Source organism: Apus apus, chromosome 2 (genome assembly GCF_020740795.1).
Source record: "Apus apus isolate bApuApu2 chromosome 2, bApuApu2.pri.cur, whole genome shotgun sequence".
Lineage (NCBI taxonomy): Eukaryota > Metazoa > Chordata > Aves > Apodiformes > Apodidae > Apus > Apus apus.
The window spans coordinates 90,919,973-90,935,840 of record NC_067283.1 but is presented as its reverse complement, the minus strand read 5'-3'; positions in this window follow the sequence as shown (position 1 = coordinate 90,935,840).

The window sequence follows — 15,868 nt, the reverse complement described above, 5'->3', positions numbered from 1 at the left end:
GAGTAAGACACTTGTTTCTTTATTTTTTTATTTTTTTTTCTACTATCCGTACACAGTCTGGTATGTTCCTGTGGCAGGAGTTTGTATTGGCTGAATTCTTGATTTGGAGCTACACACATCATCTCTAAAAAAGAGATCCTAAAAGAGACCAAAAGGCTTCAAAAATTTCTATTAGTGATAGTGTTAGTAGTAATATTCATAATAATTATAGGAAACTTTCCTTGAGTGAAATCAAAGCAAGTAGAGAAGACAGAATGGAAATTCTACAACCAGCTGCCTGCCTGCCCACTGTGTCTTTCTTCTAGGCAAGCAATTCAGAGGATTTCTGAGTTGCAGCAAGCTCTGCATTTGTCCCCTCTGGGCCTTACTACATTATTTTTATCTTCACAGAAGACTGCCTGCCTCATCCTTGTTCTTTGCCGTGGTCTCTCAATCTCTCTGCATGAGCTGCACACTCTCATGTTTATGCTATTTCCACTGTACCCTGAGGTCTCCAGACCTTTCTGCCCCAACATGCTTATTTGCCCTGCAAGGGAAGAGCCAGTCTCTCCCTCCTTCCTGAGGTTCCACTTGACCCAGTCATTTAAAGGAGCATGATATAAATGGGAAATAAAATCTGCAGAAAGACTGAACATCACAGAAGAGTGGTAAAACCTTTCATCAGCATCTATAGTTATGATCACCATTCTAACTACTTAGTGGTCTGCCTGTCATTCAGAGTCAATAAATAAAAAATAAAAAATAATAGTGGAGACTGGATTGACACTGCTGTGTTAGGAATTGTGCATGTATTCTGTAAAACAGGTAAGAGAAAGTGATGACAAAAGGGGTTAAAAAAAACTAAAAGATGTGCTACCAGGTCAATGGTGGGAGGTCGACAGGAATAGGGTTTCTCACCTTTAGGACATAAGAAAAAGAAAGTAAACAAGAAAAGCAAAAGAAAACAGATCTTGCGGGAAAAAAAAAAAAAAAAAAGGCTCTGAAAAACTTACATTTCTGGCTTGTACAGGGAGTTTCTGTACATGTGAATGTAACTCTTCCTAAGAGATTTAAGTTAACCAGAAAAACTGGCTAGGGCTGGCTTATTTTGTTTCTGCTGCTTACTTCAGAGAGAGCAGTGAGGCAGGTTTTCCATTTAAAAACAAAACAAAACAATACAAACAAAACAAACCTAAAACCAACCCTCCAAAAAACCCCAAACAAACAAATAAAAAATAGATTAATGCAAATAAGATAATAAAGTGTGCTTTTAAAGAATGGGTAGGGCTGCACATTTGTTGGAGAAACACAATAGCTATTACTAAATTAAATTTACTCCCCAAACTTTTTAAAAAAAACTATTTCTATAGACACTTTCATGTGTATGAACCAATGTCTCAAAGGTTTACCACACTCAGAATCTCTCTCTAGTAAAGGTAAGAAGATTGAACTCAAACTGTGCAGTCTTCTGTCATTGGTTGTTTTGGGCTTTCTACTCAATGACACATATCCCACAGATCTTCTGACAAACATTGAAAATTCTAGGTTGAAACCTTATCCAAAGTCATAAATTGAAAGAGACTGAAAGTTGTATGAAGACATTGTTTTCTCAGCTGAGTACTGAAAAAGAAACAAATGCAGTTTAAAAAAAATAATGTCAATATATTTTTTAAATGAAAGACTTAGTCTATAGCATTACAGCTGTTTTGAATATGCTGATCAGACTTCATGCCCTTCACAAAAACAGATAACAGAATAATATTTTTTCCTAACCCCACAAAATTTCTGTTGATTGTTTCTCTATAAATATTCAATGAAAATTTTTAAATACACTTTCCTGGAAAAAAGAAGGGAGATTTAAGAAGGGAATCCTTCTTTCCACCCTCTACAAGTAAAAAGCTTTTACAAAATATTTCATAGTCAACACCCCAGTGATCTTCAGCTACATTCTCCAGAACATCCTTTCTTGTGATGCTGGGGAGAAGGGCTTCAGCTTGGGCTAAATGCTCGGATTCCCACTTCTTTGGATGTAAGTAACCAGAACAGTAACCATGATGGTGCTAGTTACAATCATCTTTACGTACATATGAATGTAGCATTTAAGGAAGTTAACTTTTGCACAGAATGATAAACTGTTATCCCCATTATTAGCACTGCAGATTATGCATTGCTCCAGTGGATGAGAAAGTGTCCCCTATTTTGACAGAAGTATTTCATGCAAAAGAGACAGATACTGATAGTGAAGAAGCTGCTCCCTCAGAGAAGACTACAGAAAGGAGGCAAAAGAGGGACAACTGCAGAGAAATATGGATTCCTCAGTGCCAGATACTAAACCTTCCTAAAACAGGTATCTGGCTCTCATTTGATTTACTGAGACTAATTACAGACTGAAGTGCCTAAGTAATGGATAGAATCTGGCCCATCATTATTTTAATAAAACATGCATGTATTATAACCTCTCACATAGTCTTTTAGCCTATTCTTTTTGTACCAGACAAACACTGATTTAATGTCATTTCTTTTTGTTAATTAGTACTGTTTTCAAGAATAAGGGTGGACAGATAATATGGCTTCTTCCTCTTCAGGCTTTCCTACTCTCAGTAATAATTAAAATCCAAAGGCCAGGTTTTGAAACTCTTCCAAGACACACTATCTCATTGCTACCCCAGAAATGTCAAGGGTGCACAAGGGTAATTCTTCAAAGAACGTCAGAAAAAGTGCAGTCTCGGGACCATGTCAATAAGAATCTAAATTACTTATTTGTTCAAGTAACAACTATGTTTAATTGCAAATCCAAGAGAAAACTATAACTTCTACATACCCGTGCCTTAAAAAAAATTAAAAATATATAAAACAACAACAACAAACAAACAAAACAGTCAGAGCGATGAGAAGGGGAAAATGCAGACAGAATTCTCACATTTTAGATATTTTTTCATTAGAGCAGAAATAGAAATTAAACTGATGAACAAAAATATTTCAGTTCAACTGCATGATTTCTACCCCTATCTTGACTTCTACCATCCATTTAAAAATTCAAAGTAAGATATTAAGAAATTATGTTCCTTCATTATTAAACTATAACAATGTTTTCACTATAAAAAGCTAATATGTAGATTCTTCCTGATGAATCTGAGCCTGTCTACCACAAGAGCTAGTGTCCATTTCACAATTTGCCCTAAGGATAGGTAAAAAAATAAAATAAAAGCCTATTACAGCCTTGTGCCAGGAGACACAGAGTAGGACTGTAATGAAGATTTGTTTTTACATTTCTGTCTATCTGCAACAATAACAAACAGCACAAAACATACTCTATAACTTACTGCATTAAAGAACAGCAATTGGCTTTTCAACTGCCTTTTACTGGTGGTCTAAGTAGGTGTCTCTTCTCAGATTTCCATTCCCCATACTGCTTGGTATTTCAAGAGAACTTTGAAAACCTGCTTATGCAAGGGAGGACACGCTCCACTTCTGACTCTGGGAGACAGAAAATGAAGTGTTTCTAAAACCATTTCCAGGATGGTGGTTAAATATGGGGCACAGATTATTCTCTTAGAGAAAAGGAAGGATATAAGTCTGATTTCTGTGGTTCCAGACATTTAGATAGTCAGCAGAGTGAATCAGAAATTTTGTCCCCTTTTCCTTCTTCATCACTAGGGTATTTTGGGTTTAAAAGTGTAGATGAAGACACTTCCACTAGTGTGAAAGCTAAACTACAAGGAAATATTTTCCTTATATTTAACTTTTATCTCAGTTTCTAAGAGAGTAAATGTTATGCTCTCTCTTCCTCAAAATACCCCTTGATTATGACTTTGCCCCGATCTTCACCTGCCAGTAATTCACGGTTGGTTTTGTGGGAGTCTATTAATGTTCTCATTGAAGTCAATGCAGAAAACTAATGCAACTAACAACTTCTATTGCAATAAAGACATGAAGCTTCTGACACATAAATTTATCCTGCAAATCAGTCACTTCTATCTACCAGCTGATGTTTTTTTTAACTTTGCATTCCTTTGAGCTACCTCTAATTTCTCATTCCGTTTCTGATAATGAAGTGATCAGAAAGGGATGTAACATTACAGGTTAAGTCATCTGAAGTGAATAGGCAACAAAGGCCTCTAAGCATACAATTCCAAACTGTGCTAGTTCTTTTGTCTCCTTATTGCATGTTTTTCAGGTTTCTGCTTTCTACCAGTTGTATATTTACATAAACTTTGTACTTTTTTTTTATCAGGTGGATTGCTATACTCTTGCACTTTTTACATCATGAGGGTATTGATGATTCAAAGGTGATCTAAAATATTTTTACCTCACCTTCTCTCTGGTTTACTGATATCTGAAGGGTTTTTTTAGCTTGCTTTTCCACATGTACTATCAATGTGCTTTTCAGCCCCTTCCCATAGATAATTCAAGACTGCATTAAATGCATTTGAGCCTAGGACTAAGTTACTGTTTGTAAAATTTGGAAAAATTTTACCAGAAACATTCTTTACATGAACCACTATTAGTTTCATATTTAAATAACTCACGACTTGGGCATTGTGAATTCACACCTCTTCTCTATAAGCATAATGAATTTTAATCTACAGGAACACGTTTATGGCAGTACAAAGGACCTCTGTTAAGGGAAGATCTGGCTGGGCTTTATTAGTCATTACAGACAACACAGTGCCTGCAGCACAGATACAGCACTAAATGGCTCTCTTTGTGATGCTGAAGAGTTCAGTTTGAGCTGCTAATTTCCAGTATTATTCTAAAGACTTCTGGCCAGGTTGCAAAACTGAAAGCTCAAAATCTGTGTTTCTGTGTTCCATGGATTTGGAGATAAAAATATTATTTTGTTAAATTTTTAATATTTTTTTAAAAGGAACTTTTATGCTTATTTCCTCCACCTTCAATGATTTTTTCCCTTTAATTTTCAACTTAGGGATTTTGGATATTTTTTTTTCCTAGGCTCTCCAGAAATTAGTTTTCATTTTCATTACATTTCAAACAGGCCATTAATCTGTTTCACTAATTGCTTAAGTCCTTACTTTATTCTAAATTCTCATGAATTTTAGCTTATGCATTCATGTGTCTAATCCTCGGCATTTCCCCACCACGACCACAAGGAGTAATAGCCATGTTCAGAAGTCACTTGATGAAAATACTATTCCCAAAAATAAGATATTATTATCCTGCATTCCTACCTTACCAATACAAACTCCAGTTGTTCCTGTCTGATCAAACAGTAAATCATTGCTGATAACAGCTTTATTAAATATGTAAGGTATATATGGCCATAGTTACACACAGTTTGAAAGATTTAACATTTTCCTCACAATAAGAAATGAAAATATTTAGTATTTTAAGTTGCATATGCACATATATTTGTACAGTTTTATATATATATTAAATGCAAATATAATCACATTTGTAACGGACTGGAGTTAAAAAGTGTTCTTGTAACTCAGAATAATTTTGAATTTTCCAGTTTTGATTTGACCTTGTTTTACAATTAAAAAAAAAAAAAAAAAATTTTCCAAGGCTTTACCTAGGTTTGTAATTCTGCCAAATACCATTACAAGCACAGTGCAACTGCTCCACAATGGGTCCAGCTCTACGGAGCAAAGAGGCAAACAATCTCTAGCAAAGCAGTAAGATACTACGTACTGTTGACTGACCTTTCTCTAATTGTGTATGCTTTACAAATAAACCACAGGGACAAGGGAGGTAGGAAGGTCTCTCTTCTGCATCCTTACAAAATGAGTTTCTTTTTAAAGTGAAACAGCATTATTGATCAAAGCAAAGGGTAACACGGTATGTAAAGAAGAAACAGCTGGCAGTCACCTTTCTGTCACTCACTCACACACTTGCACGCAGACCCACACTTATTAAAAACAGGTCAGATCAGATTCCAGGTTCGCCCTGCAAAATTAATGACAACCTTGCAATAAAGTAACAGCATGAATTTGAGCCTTGTAATACAACGTGATTACTAGCTTTTTTATTAGCTGGGTTTGAGCAGCAGGCAGGGCCGGCTGGTATTTGACACACAAACAGGGATGTTACCAGGTGCGCTGCTCTAAAGTGTCACATCAAAGTCGCAGCCCTGCTGGCTTGGTTTACACCTGAGCCAATTAGCCTGGGAGATCAGAAGAGGCTGAAAAGGAATACGTCGTCTTGTTTTTGTGCTGGAGAGAATCACTTGATCCCAAGTAAGATGATACAAGGAGAACAATAGTAGATAAAGTATGGCAAAGGCAGAAGTGGGCACGAGGCAGGGGAATCAGCAAGAGGCTGCGATAAGAGGACTATCAACAAATAAAAAGCAAAGTGAAAGGCAAAAGTGCCATATGCCTGTCCCTCTCTCAGTGTGTTTGTCAGTCTTTTGTTGGCAACAAAGGGGCTAATTGAAATGAAACAATCTCCAGTCTGTTTGCTGGCACATCAAATATGCTGTAAGATCTGTTGGTTCTTGCTCCTCCTGAATTATTGAAGAAGTACGGCTTCTAGAGAAAAAAAAAAAAAAAAAAGGAAAGTGGAGGGTTCTTCAAAATACATTGGTTTTTTTTCCGTGATGGGTTTTGTATTTTTAAGTGCTCTCTTCTGGCTTCCATGGATTTTGTTAGGAGTAATGTAATAGCAGGCCTGTACAGAAGACATTAAGAATTCAAACCACACTGGTTAACCAGGGTACCCCCATTCCAGGTGTCTGCTCATCAGCATTCAGATACTTTGAAATGTCTTTAGTGTGACAAACTCCTTTATGGCAGGAAAGAAGGTTTTCAGCTGTGAGTTTTGCCTTCTTTTTTCTTTCTTTTACAAATGAAAACAGTTTAAGAAAACAGAAACAAAAACTATTTCAAGGCTGTAAAATCAAAAAGTATTCTTTTTTTATACTTAGTTTATTTGGCAGTGACATTCTCATTACATAAACATGAAAAGCAAATGCTGCAGTATGTTAAGGCAGACTTAAAACTGACCTGGTTAAAGTTGAAAAGCTGACATAATTGAAACAGATGTTTGCAAATGTGTTTTAGTATTCATCAAGATGTATTTTTTTTTTCCCCAATTTACTCAAAAATCAGATGAAAAAACAAGAGGTTACCTTAACTCTTTCACATGGAAAAAAAATGGGAAACTGCTAATTCAATGAATCTTCATCTTGTAGGGTATGAATTGCAGGTAAATAACTTTACCTTTTCATGAGACATCTTCCTCAGGAGATGATCACATTTATTCTCAAAACATCTTATTTTCAGCATGGATTTTCAATATTTAATTATAACTATTACTGAGACTGATTGATATAATAAAAATTGCAAATCAAGGGGTTCTGTAAGAGAGTGCTGGAAAACTTCTTACCCCACAGAAGGAATGGCAAAAGAATGTCTTCCATGAAGCAGCAGTGTTTCTAGTAGAACATTTTATTTGTAATGCAGTGGGAGATCAAAGAGCTGAGACCCAGAGCAGCCATGTGGTGAGGTGATGTGCTAGCCAGAGGCTGGAATTATTCTCAGTAGACACTCTCAGCTCACCCTCAACAAGCATTGACCACTGCCCTCAACAGTGGATGGGCAAAAGGAAGCGGCCTAGTTGCTGCTGGGCTAGAAAAGCTGTGAGATATGATCTTCTGTCTTGATTGTTTGTGGTTTCCAGACAAATATTTTCTAACCCTCTCTCTATTCTTCCCCAAGTCACCTGAAGACCAGCAACAGCTCCTCAAGACAATCTGAAAAGGATGATGACTAAGCCCATGCCTGAGATTTGGGTTCTCAAGCTTTCCGACTCTGTAAAAGACAGGTGCTCTTACCATAGCCAGGACACACTATGAGTGAATCACGGAATGGCAGAATTTTTTTAGTTGGCAGGCACCTTAAAGATCATCGACACCTTTCACTAGAACAGGTTGCTCAGAGCCCCAGCCAGCCAGCCCTTAAACACCTCCAGGGATGGAGTTCCCACATTTCTGGGCAGCCTGTTCCAGTGTCTCACCACTGAAGAATTTATGACTGATCTCTAACCTAAATCTCTCTTCTTTCAGCTTAAAACCATTACCCCTTGTCCTTTCACTGTAAGCCCCTGTAAAAAGTCTTTCCCCAGCTTTCCTGTAGACTGCCTTCAGGAACTGGAAGGCCACTATGAGGTCCCCCTGGAGCTTTCTCTTCTTCAGGCTGAACAACCCCAAATCCCCCAGCCTGTCCTCATGAGAGAGGTGCTCCAGCCCTTGGATCATTTTTATGGCCCTTCTCTGGACGTGTTCCAACAGGTCCACATCTTTCTTGCGCTGGTGGCACCAGGGCTGGATGCAGTATTCTAGCTGAGTACTCACCAGGGCAGAGTAGAGGGTCAGAATCACCTCTCTTGATCTGCTGGCCACACTTCTTTTGATACAGCACAGGATGGAGTTGACCTTCTGGGTTGCAACTGCATCTCGGGGGCTCATGTCCAGCTTTTGATCCACTAGTAGCCCCAGGTCCTTTTCCAGAGGGTTGCTCTCAAGTGTGACCTCCTCTAGCCTGTATTCACATCTTGGGTTACCTCGACCCAGGTGCAGGACTCTGCACTTGGCCTTGTTGAACCTCATGAGGTTCACCTGGGCCCACTTCTCTACCTTGTCCAGGTCCCTCTGGATGGCATCCTGTCCCTCTGGCATATCGATTGCACCACCCAGCTTGGTGTCATCAGCAAACTTGCTGAGGGTGCTCTCAATGTCATCATCAATATTGTTAATGAAGATTTTAAACAACAGTGGGCCCAGCACTGTCCCCTGAGGGACACTTGTCACTGCTTTCCATCTGGACTTAGAGCCGTTGACCACTACCCTCCTACTACTCCTTATCCACTGAATAGTCCACCTAACTGTGGCTATGATCATGTCTCACAAGTGCCTAATTTTCTGTACCTTGTATCACTTTGGCTAGGGATATGTGGAATAGAAAACTCTACAAAGTCAACCACCAGGAAGAGTCTTGTCTTTATGCCTTGCACATAAAGTGCCACAGGTAAATCTTTTGCTTCTTCATCTTTGTGGGTGTGTAATCCTCCACTGTAGCTACATGTAGGGAAGTTTAGGTACCTCAGGTATTTGCTGACCCTCTGCAACATAAAAGAGATGTGCAACACTCTGTGGGGGTTTTATGTTGTGCATAGGAACTGTTACCTTAGCTTTGACACAGACAGCTGTTCCTCATCTTAACAGACCTGGAACCTTCTAAAGAAAGAGTTCTAGTTTTTTTCAGATTTATTTCCTTCCTTTAGGATCTCTGTCAGAAAAATGGGTATGTTCTCAATCAATGCATTATGCATAGCTAAATCTAGGACACATCCTCTGGATGCCCAAATTACTGCCATTGTACAAAATACACTGTGTAGGAAATCTCAATTCACACTCATTTAATTAATTACAGCCAGCTGATATTACTTTCACCAAGAGTTTAATCAGTTCCTCCAGTATATAGAACTGATTGCATATAGGTGTGAATTCAATGTTGGATTTTTAATGCTTGCAGTCTTGCAGGAGATTTATGTATTTGAAAGTTCTTACATAGAAATATTTGAAAATTATTATGATGTTAGCTTGAAGGACTTGAGAATATAGTCAAAAATTACCACAATAAATATTTATTCACAAAATTTTTAAGTTTATTTATTTTTCAAATCTTAGACTTTGAAAATATCTGAGTATTTCACTTATTGTCCAGCAAAATCTTGCTATAACACACAACTATGAGTGCTTGTCATCCCTCTAATGATTTTTCATTCACTGGCTAGAGTCACCTTAATATGACAGAGGAGCAGATTTGTCAGAGAAAATAACTCTTACAAGCCTTGTCAAAATAGATATTGGTAGACATTTATTACTGTCCCAACTGAAGAAAAGGCTTACATGGAGACAATCCACAGAGAAAGGAACCCACAAAAAGCTCCCACTCTGGGAAAACTTCAATCATATATTCCATCACAGACTGCACCTTCTTAAATGCCCATTTCATCAGCCTTTGGTGTGAATCAATAAAAATGAGTGTCTACACTTTTTATGCACAGAGAACTACTTACATACTTTTTTTTTTTTTTTTTCCTCCAGGCTTTTACTAAATTTCCCTTTTTCTTTTAGGATTTTTCTTTTCATATAAAAGAGAAGGGTTAGAGGAGATAGGAGTCATGGGGAAAAAACAAATTATAAACCAAAGAAGCATGTCCTCCAAGTATTCTTTAGAATCTGAACTGCAAAATATTTCATTGGTAGATTTAGAAGTTTTCAGCAATTTTAATAGTTTGTGTCATCATACAAAAAATATACAGGTAACTCCAGAATTTTTTTTTATTCTCATTTGTTTCAAGACAGTCCTACTAACACTGTTTCCACAGCATGTAATTCTGCTCTCTGCAATCTGCAACCAGCTTGCTCCATCATACTGAAACAATTCAATTTCATAGGACTAAAGACTAGTTTTTCCAGCATTGCTATCATTATGTTAAACTTGACCCACTGCTGATTACTGAAAGTTGTGATGTTTTAAATCACTTCACTTTAGCCACTTAGTTCATAAAGACTTGTAGCTATGTAATAGACAGGTGACATCTGCTGTATGAGTTTTTTAATACCTGAAAGACAATATACAATATATTTTGTACTACTGCTCAAGTGGTTTTTTTTCAATATAGTCTAAATTAAGAGAGAGTGTAAACAGCAAAACCAGGTTGGCTGGAGTCAAAACCCTCCCAAAAAATCAATTAATGCTCCTCTACTCCCCTTAATGCTTTTAAATTAGATTAACAGAATGCTGACCCTTCTTTAATAAAGCCAAGTTTCACCCTGTGGTATGCATCTAGATACTAATATCAAAGAAACAAGCCTGACAAAGGGAGGATAAAACTAACCAGTAGGCCTTGGTTCCCTGCTATTAGGATAATTGCTCAGGCTGTAGAGATGTTAAATTATGTTAAATATGTAGACTTACTTTTTTTTTTTTTTAAACAGACTGTGTTTGGAAAGAACTCACTGGGAGAAACTTTTGTATATTCTCTGATTGTTCCATTTTAAAGAACTTAGATCTGGAACTAAATAATTAACAGTATGTTTTCAATATGAAGCAGTAGGAAAAAGGCTATATGCAGCCAGTTTTCTATTGTTATTTTTTTCTAAACCATCATATTTCAAATGACACCAAAAACCCTCAGAAGCTGGAATAACATAAAGAAGTCCCAACAAACAGCTGAAAATAAGCAGCTGCATCGTGTATGTATGTGACTACAACACTTATAGTATGCGTGACAAAAAATATAATGGACTTCATTTATTAAAACAATATGCTGAGATTTGGAAAAAGACAAAATAGAAGTGAAGTGCCAAGTCCAGGAACTCAAGAATTGCACTACTGCTGACATTATTTTATCATCTCCACAGCTGTATAAAAAAGTGCAGTAATTTCTTTACCTGCTCTGTGATGATATATTGCAAAAACTTATCCCAAGAAACATAATTTCAGTACAAAATAGAACTTTGTTCACTGCACTGAACTTCTGGTCATGCCATACCATATTACCCTCCACTGTCTTTCTACAGGGTTTTTTTCCTTGGTGTAAACATTCTTTCTATTAAGACTCTTTTCTGATAGTCAGAAGGTTGTGGTGAAAAATCCATCATCTCCTTGCCTGTCTGCAGAGGAGAATAGGGAGAATCTAAAATTTCTAGCCACAAGCTTCCCATATTTTCAAAAATCTGGTAAAAGAGGTAAATTATTTTTTTCCTTGGTAGCTTAAGAGTGAAGAGTGACTATCACCTGTACACAGAAAGCTTTGTTTTCTTCTCAGTGTTCTTTTCTTGATTTGACATCCAGTTTATATGGACAAATGAGCTTTTCAAGTGAAAAGTCACGACATGTAAAAATGTATCGGTGAAAATGTGTTTATGCATATCTTAAATTAGGTTGGTGGGTGTTTTACATCATTGAAAAGACAGCTCAAAATGGTGGCTTTGAACAGATGTTTCCAGCCACTTTCAGACACCTTTAAAAACAACTGCCTGGTAGGCAGCCTCAAGCTATTTGTCATACTAAAGGGGCTGATGAAACGGACCATGAAGCAGTAGAGCTCCCCAGAACTCCTCTAATGGCTTTCAGAGAGGTTCCACTATTAACACTAGTACTTGTTGCCTGCTGAGATAAAGATACAGGACCATTAACCCCATATACTCCCAGCCTGGGTTCATCTTGCCAAACTTTGAATGTTTAATGATGGGGCCTCAGTTAGGAATGTCATCAACCATGTTTTCCCTACAGTCAATAGACAGACATGCTTATCCTTTGAAAAATTAGTCACATCTTAAGTGGGCTCAAACATTACTGGAAGGATCAGCTCCTGAGCAGGGGAGCCAAGGAACTCAGGTTGTGTTCCTTACAGATTGGCTAAAGACAGGGCTCTGCCTCCTCCTGCCACCTCTGAAGCACATCAGACTACAGCCGCTCTGGGGCAGTGTACTGCTCTTCCTTTTCCTTTTGTTTGTTGTCTTCAACCTGAATTTTCTACTTCCTGAAACTTCATACTTTCTCCCATGCTGGAAGTTTCTCTCCATGACCATAGTATTGCTTGTTCTTCACAAAGTTCCCCTTTATTACCATTTTAGTCCAGCTTAATTTTCCGCTTTGGCAGCATTTTTAACCAGACCCTTCAGGTCAGCATTGACTGTTCCCTGCTGGGGGCTACTGTCAGCTCTCCAGTGAATTCCTTGCTTGGACCTTCTACATTGTTCTTTGGAGGCTTCAGGCTGTCTCCACTGACTAGGTTCTAGGACTTCCAGGGAATTTTAATTGCTGAGTGTGACATGCTGAGCTGTTGTATTCATTATTTGGCTCTTCCTCTGTGTGCAGTGGTTAGTGGAATGTGCTGTCCATTTCGAAATTCATGACCATGTAATTTAAGACTGTTCCCTTATACTGCCTGTGGCATATCTGTATTGGCACACCCTGACTAGAAGTCTGTTAGCTCCTTGTACTGTCAATTATGACCCACTAAACTAACTTAAAAATGATGGTTGATGTAGTTCTTAAAAAGTATACTACAGGGGAAATATTTGAGTGTACTATGTCAGGTAGTGTGTTAATAAGTATCCTGTATTTCTTCCTTAAATAATCTGTGAAAGATAGTATAATGAAATGTCAACAGTTGAATGCATTTTAAATAGTCCTAATTAAACTTATTTACATCAGTCTCTGAAACCAATGATGGAAGGATTTATAATATTTATTTATTTTTTAAAATAATTGTTTCTAGCAGTTAGAGGAAGCTAGGAAGAGCAAAGCTGAAAAGGAAATAAATAGTTTATTTCTAGAGTGAAACCAATCACTCTGGCAGTATGGCAAAACGACTTAGGGAGAGGAAGCTTATCAGCTCTCCCTCATTCAGACCCAAGAGTAAAGTAAACTTGACTTGTAAAATGGCATCCATAACTGTTTAGGATCTCTCAGAAGACAAAAAACATACGTTCTGGTGCACTATGGAAAAAAATAATCGATTTCTGATACATGTTCTGAAACAATATTTTAACCCTTTTTTAAACATTCTTTTAAAACCAACCCAACAAAAAGATTTAGCTAAACCACCTCCTTAGCTACAAAGAATAAAATGAAGATTTATTTTAACTTCCTCCTGATGTCCTTGATTCCTGGTCTTCCCTTTAGGGTTTTCTATGTTACAGAGTGAAATGTGGTTAACACAGTCACTAATGCACTTGACTTCCTTATTCCCCTCTGGAACATATTTTACTTCAACAGATGTTTTCAAAATAATTAAATGGTGGTAAGCATGCATTATTGACAATATCTGATGCCACTCTAATGCACTCCACATTTAAGCATTTGTCACCAGCAGGGCTTTATGTTCAGGAATGTTGTGCTCTTTATAAATAACTTCTGTAAAGTATCTGGATTGTAAATTTTTAAAAAATAGGGAAACTCTGGTATCTGCTAAATATTAATAAACCATGAATACAGCCTCCATTCTGTTGTTATGGTAACTGAAGTTTGGCTGTTATTGTTAGTTTATTGCTCTTCAAAGTAGAAGACAATACATCTCAAAGATCCTGTCCTGAGCAATTATGAATGAAAGTATTTAGTCCCTGAATTGTGAAAGAACAATTATATTTTTTGTGAAAAATTACACAGTGGCTGCTAAAATCTTCTGATAAAATGAAGTGCTAAATATTGATGTGATATCTATGACTGGTATTAGTTAAATGGCATTAGAGCTTGTCCATATACCTATACACAGTGAAGAGGTTTTTTTGTCCTTTTTACTTATACTTGAAAGAAAAAAGGGAAAGGAAAATGAAAATTATCCAGCCTTTGCCATTACATTATTAGTTTATCTAAAAATTCAGAAAATATCACTACTGCACTGTAATAAAATTATATTAGGTGTCCAAGCTAAAATAAAGTGAAGTTAGATTTTTTCTCTTATTAGGATTTAATGATATTATTATAATTAAGCTTCTCATTAATTTTTTCATGCTTTATATTGAGTTACTGTCCCCTGCAGATTTGAAATGAAATGATCATATAATTACAGCAGTCCATTTTTAAATGAGGATATTTGGAATGTAGGTTTGCACCTAGGGTTTTCTGAAATTATAAATCATGAGTAGAATTACAAGATTGCTCATTTCTGTTGAACCTCATAATTAGAAAGAAGTGCAGAAAGAATGTTATACTTAAAAATCATGGATAAAAACGTCTGATGCCCAAGTAGAGGCACAATGAAAGTGAATATATATTTGTAGACATTTACATCAGCATTAAGCACAACTAGTACTGGTACTTGCTATATTTATAATGCAAAAAGAAAATTCCCAAGATTATCATATTTCCCATCTCTGTCATGTCTCTGAGTGAAATTCTGAGTCTGAAGCTATCATATATTTGGGATCTTTTAATTTTTCTTGTAGACTTCGTATCATTGTGATTCTGCTGATACAAAAATGTGAAAACACATTAGTGTTTTAAAAGTAAGATGGTAAAAAAAGAAATTAATATTCTTTGTCAATAAGTATTGTGTCAGACTGACAGATAACAGAAGATGCATTTATCTCTTGGATATATAAATTCAAGTACTGTGTCCCTGTATGTTCATTCTATGAATTACTCAGAAAAAAGAATATATTAAAAATTAAGCACTTGGACAAAGTATATGAACCATACACTGTCAGCTGGCAGTAATAGCAAGAAAAAAAACATCAAGAAACAAACTTCCTGAAAAAATGTTCAAAACAAAAGGCAGATGTCAATTCCCAAGACTAAAACAATGCCTTTGTATGACATTCCTGAAGAAAAAAGTCATTGTTGGAAGAAAGCGTTTAGAACATGATAATAAAAACTAACAGAGTAAGCTAATGTTCCCAAATTAAAAAGTAGGCCATATTACATATCAGACTTCAGTCACTACTTAGTTCATATAGAAAACAATGGCAAAATGCTAATTATATCAGCTGATACAGAAAAGGTCTGCAAGGTGACATCAGTACAAGTCACTACTTTCCAATCAACTTGAAAACATTAGTAGTGTTCATGTATTAAGAAAATTCAAATATTCTTTCCCTAAGCAACAGATTAAGTCAGCTCAAGTTCCTATTGCTAAAATGAAAAAATGGTGAAAACAATGAGGATGTGACGAATATACAGGAAACACTTTTAAAAATTATGGAGAAAGTAGGACAAAACACTACTGCAGTCTCTAAAAGGAAATGAAAATAACATTATTACAGCATAAAAAAAACCACAAACAAAACCAAACAAACAACCAATCAAACAAAAAAACCCTTTAAACAAAATGAGAGTAACTCTCATTAGATCTTTGAAGAGAAACTTAAAGCATATACAATTTATACAACTTGTAGAAAAAAGTAGTAAAT